Below are 6,000 nucleotides of genomic sequence, written 5' to 3' on the forward strand. Positions count from 1 at the left end.
ATTTTTGCTAGTTCAAAATATTAATTGATTGTACACATACCTGTCCCCTTTGTTTTGCTTCAGAAGATATTTCTTATTTAATTATTTTTTTCTTTCTTTCTTTCTTTCTGCCATTCCAGCATCTATGGCTATATTCATGGTGAGGACTGGTTAATTCAAGTTAATTCGGACGAGTTAATCCAGACACAGGTTGGGGAGGGGCAATTTGACATTTCCAATTTGCCTAACTTGCATGTTTTTGGCCTGTGGGAGTAAACCTACGCTGACACAGGGAGAAAACCTCATTTATTTGAATATTTTATGATATGTGTCCAGTATGTGGTTTTAAGAGCTTTTACATGTTGGACCATGTGGTGAATTGCACATTTTTTAATAATAACTTTGTGTTTAGCTAAGAATAGGAAGTCATGCACATTTGGGATGACATGGCGGTGACTTAACAAATAGAGAAATTTCAATTTTTCTGTACTTAATTGAGTGAGTTACATTACACAAAAGCAGTTGTATAAGAAAATGCTAAACACAAAAATGTTTTTGAACCTCAATGTTTTTGAGTGATAATCATCAAACAAAGTCTTGGAATTGTCTGGGCAAAATATGTTAATCTCTGTGACGCTATTTAAATGTACAGCCTTGGATTTGGACTAATGGAAATCAGTCCCAGAATCTCCAACATGAAGAGACAGATTTTACATAAAAGCCTACTCATCATGATTTGTGTAGGAAATTAAAACCAAAATGTAGACTTTGATCTTGTGACCTTCAGTCCTGACTGTTGATGCAGGTAAATCAGAATGTTCTTCTGTCATTATTCATACAAATATTTTTTTAAATGTGTTGATCTGATTTAACATGTTCTTTCTACCAAAAAGTTAAAAAAGTAAAATCTGTAGCTTGGTTAAATCATGTGTAAAGATAATCACAAATGAGTTGCCGGAGCAAAAGTTTTGAACTTATATTTTCAAAACCAGTTAAAAGTCAACCCCCTCTTTTGAAAACCCCAAAAAGTCATATCCAAACTAAAATTATATAACAACACAGTCTCACAGGAAGTCGTGTTATAGTAACGAAAAATTTTGATTATTTTATTCGTGTTTGATGACACGAATTTCCGCTGTTTTTCGTGTCTCTTGAGACTAATGTCTTTTTCGTCCTTCCCAACACGAATTTCTATCAATGGCTGTTCGTGTCTGTGGCACGACTTTCTTTATCGTGTCATTTTATATTTTGTTTTCTCATCGTTGTTTCCTATTTTTAAATCATTGTCGCTTGGGGTTAGGGTTAGATCCGAGGTTTGGGTTATGATGTTATTTTTTGCATTGGTTTCTACATGTTTTTCGTCCACTTTTAAAACTATTCTCGCCTGGAGTTGGGGTTAGAGCTGGGGTTTGGGTTAGGAAGTCGCAGAAAGTGATTCTAACCCAAACCCCAAGCGACAATGGTCAAAAAATAGAAAACAACGATGAGAAAACAAAATATAAAATGACACGATAAAGAAAGTCGTGCCACAGACATGAACAGCCATTGATAGAAATTCGTGCTGGGAAGGACGAAAAACACATTAGTCTCCAGAGACACGAAAAACAGCGGAAATTCGGGTCATCAAACACGAATAAATTAATCAAAATTTTTGTTACTATAACACGACTTGCCGTGAGACTGGGTTGTATATACAGTTCATGAAGCCTTTGCACTAAAAGCATAAGTTTGGTTTCATTTTAAAGCAGACACTTGGAAGTTTATTGTAAACACTGAATTATTATTATTGTTATTAATATTTTTTTATAATGAAAACACTAGTTATAAAAGGCTAAAAAAGTCTAATAATTTCACAAAATACTTTTGATACATCTTTATCAAAAATTAATTGAAATTATCCTTAAAAGAATCTAGAAATGCACTGCAGCTAAAGCCTCAGGTCTGACCTTGTTGTGTTTCAAATCTGAAGATGATAACTTTAAAACTCTTAATTTTATGAAAGGTTTTTTAAAACTATGTCATTAGGTATTTTTAGAGAAATCTAAGAAATGCTTACATTTATCTACTTAAATCTTTGCATTGCATTCTTTGAATGTATTTTCAATTATTTAGTGTGTCAGACTGACCATTTAGTAAGAACTTCCAGGGAAATAAGCATTCACACCTCTTCAGACGAATTATGGCTATCTATATCATTCTTTTGTAATTATTATAATCACTGACAACGATTTATTCACGGTGTTTTAATCCCTCTTTACTTATGTCTCACTTCACCTTCTTTGACTGGTTTCAAATGCCTTTCTATTCAAAACAAAAAATTCAATGAGCTTTACCATTCGAAATTATTCCCAAAACCTATTTTTCATATCTATAACACGATGCAGGTGCACGTTAGCTTAGCTTAGCATAGCTTAGCACACCATCAAATTACCTTTGTGCGATTCAGGCATAGACCGTGTTGTGGTAATATGGTTGAAATCACTAAAAGTCTAGAGTAGAAGAAGTACACAGACCCAATATTCGTCCAATGGCAAATTATTGCATGCATGCATACATGCACACTGTCAGTAATGTAACGATGCCCGGGAATGTCATAGAGATCTGGGGGTGGTGGTGTTTAAAAGCTCTCACCACCCCTTCAAGGGGGATGATCTATACAAATAATGGGCAAACGTACAAATAATGGGTCCGTGGCCTGGGCGTGGTCAGTGGGGTCAAAATTTGCACCATTGCATTAGGAAATTGCTTGTTGGGAGTTAAAAATGTTGAAAAAGAAGTGATAGTGTTGCACAAAAAGAAAACGTTTGAAAATGAGAAAACCGAAGCCAAACTTGTCAGTGATTCACTCTGCTTTATATGTTGTGAGAGCATTTACTCGAGTATATTTTAGGTAATTCTAACAAGGGAACCAAGTTTTTTTCTGTATTTTCAACAGTGCAGTATTTATTTTGTAAACCTATTTTTAATAATTAAAGCCACTGATGTCCATAAGTTATTTTCTTTTTGGCAACATTGTAATGTAGTCCAGAGCTTAAAAAGAGTAAAGTCTGAGACAAATCTTTCTGATGAAAAACTCACTTTTTATGCAAATAAAAGGAAATGTTGTTGAACAAAGTTCATCTACTATTAGATGAACTGGCATCTGCAGCACCACAAGGTGGATCAACCCCTGTAATGTTAGGGTCTCCAAGTTTCCAGTTAATGGAGGATTTGGAGACATTATCCATCTGACAACTTCCACGAGTCCCTAAAAAGACCAATCCATGCTACAAGTGTTATGTCGTGGAGTGAATGACACGCGTGTAAATACATCATACACGGACAACGTCTTGTAGCAACATAAGTCTTTACTGTTTTTAGCAGTAGTTCATTGTGACACCTCCGAGTGAAATAGAGAAAGTAAAAAGGGTACGACGTCAGGGATGATTGGCACATGCTCGGCAGAAAGGAAAATCAACAAACACAAACAGTGAGTGAAAAGTGCATTAACTTGTAAAGATGGCTGGATTAGTGGGACAAAAATGGACCATATGATGAAAATACGGAGCAATGGAGCTCGTATACAGAGCGGTTTGATTTTTTTGTTAAGGCTAATGGAATTAAAGACAAAGTTCTCGTACCGACCTTTCTGAGTGTAATGGGCAGCAAAACATACAATCTTGTCAGGAAATCGGACTCAGAGTCAAGTGCAAGTTAAATAGTTTATTTAGAAAAATAGAGAACAGGAGAGCAAAGTCACTGGTAGATCCACACACGGCGTACACCCGTTGACTCACTCTGGTGGAAACACTGCTGTGGGAATGAAGCACTCCCACAGTAGGAGAGAGTGAGTCGGCGCTACACAATAATCCAGTACAGATCCAAAGGAAGAGAGAGAGCCACCCACGCGCTCCGTCGAGAACGCCAGCACCGTCACCACACGCAACAGAGGGATGAAACACGCCGCCCTGAAGGTGGATGACAGGCGGAGATGGGAGAGGGAAGTCCAAGTTCTCAGACGGGTAATCCACTGTGTAATCCAAATGTAGAAGGACCACCCGGAAACCACTGGTCACCGCCTTAAAACAAAGCGAACCAGCGGTTCTGAGAAACAACAGTCGTTAGAGTCAATATAATCCACAAAGGTGAAATGGGTGTACTCCACTCACGGGTGATGATGCAAACCGGAGAGAGAGGGAGACAGCTGGTATACCGCCTAGAAACGAAGCGAACCAGCTGTATCAAGAGACAAACAAAGTCAATATAATCCAACACTCCACAAGCGAGCGGTCCGGGTGAAGACGGGTCCCCGAACGCCGAAACCAAACCTGGGGTAACAGAGGAGAAGACAGAGAACGACTGACAAGACAAGGCAGGGCAGCAGGACTGTGATAAAACAATGAGCGCGCACGAAGGACAGGACTACGTGCAATATAAAGGGAAAGGTAAACGAGACACCACCGGTGAACAATCTACTGAAACAAGGGGGTGGAGTTAGTGAACACACAAGGAACCGGCACCACAGGTAAACAACACACACACACACAGATCACACAGCCATCGATCACCCAGCAGTCATGACAGTAGCCCCCCCTCCACGACCGGCACCAGACGGACCGGGAGACTCACCCTGTCGCCGACGGAGATCCTCGATCAGCCCAGGATCCAGCAAATCCCGACCCGGAACCCAGCTCCTCTCATCAGGACCGTATCCTTCCCAATCCACTAAATACTGAAATCCTCTGCCCCTGCGGCGGGAGTCTAGTAACCTCTTAACAGTATAGACAGGGGCACCATCCACTAGACGAGGAGCGGGGGGATTAGGGGCAGAGACAGGAGGGTTATAGCGAGCAAACATCACAGGTTTAACCTTGGATACATGAAAAACAGGGTGAACCCGACCAAGAGAAAGGGGTAACTTAAGCTTTATCGTCACCGGATTAATGACCTTAGAAATACTGTATGGCCCAATGAATCTCGGAGCCAGCTTACGAGACGGCTCACGGAGAGACAGATCCTTGGTAGAAAGCCATACCTTTTGACCACAAACGTAACGGGGTGGAGGTCGCCGATGACGATCAGCTGCAGCCTTGGTTCGTCTGGAATTAGATAATAACAATGTCTTAGCTCTCCTCCAGGTGCGTCTACACCTGCGTACGAAAGCTAACGCAGACGGAACCGCTGCCTCGGGCTCCTGTGATGGAAACAGGGGAGGTTGATAACCGATGGAAAGTTCAAACGGGGATAAATTGGTAGACGTAACGGGAAGAGAATTATGAGAATACTCAACCCACGGGAGCTGATCGCACCAGGAATTCGGATATTGTGACGACAGACAGCGGAGCGTTCTACCGAGATCCTGATTAGCCCGTTCGCATTGCCCATTGGTCTGCGGGTGATAACCAGAAGACAAGCTGGCCGTGGCGCCAATCTGTCTACAAAACTCCTGCCAAAAACGAGAGATGAACTGAGGACCCCTATCTGACACTACGTCAGTCGGAATACCATGTAACCGAAAAACGTGATTAATCAAAACCTGAGCCATCTCTTTAGCAGAAGGTAGCTTGGGCAGGGGAATGAAATGAACCGTCTTCGAAAAACGATCCACCACAGTAGAACAACAGTGTTACCATTAGATGCGGGTAAGCCGGTGACAAAATCAAGGGCTATATGCGACCAGGGGCGGGAGGGCACGGGCAAAGATTTAAGCAGACCAGCGGGTGGTAAATTAGATGCTTTATTACGAGCACAAACTGAACAGGCTAGTACAAACTGTCTGACGTCAATGGACATAGTAGGCCACCAAAAATGCTGACGGACGGCAGCCAACGTTCTCCGAATACCTGGATGGCCGACAAATTTGGACTCGTGACCCCACCGGATGACATCGGAACGTAACCGCTCAGGAACCCATAGGCGACCCGCTGGACACCCCTCCGGAACTTCCCCCTCCCGGCTGGCCTCTCTTACCCGCTGTTCGATTCCCCATACAAGGGCGCCGACCACTCTCCCCTCCGGGAGAATGGTCTCCGTCCTCTCCGA

Source organism: Misgurnus anguillicaudatus, chromosome 1 (assembly GCF_027580225.2).
Source record: "Misgurnus anguillicaudatus chromosome 1, ASM2758022v2, whole genome shotgun sequence".
Taxonomy (NCBI): domain Eukaryota; kingdom Metazoa; phylum Chordata; class Actinopteri; order Cypriniformes; family Cobitidae; genus Misgurnus; species Misgurnus anguillicaudatus.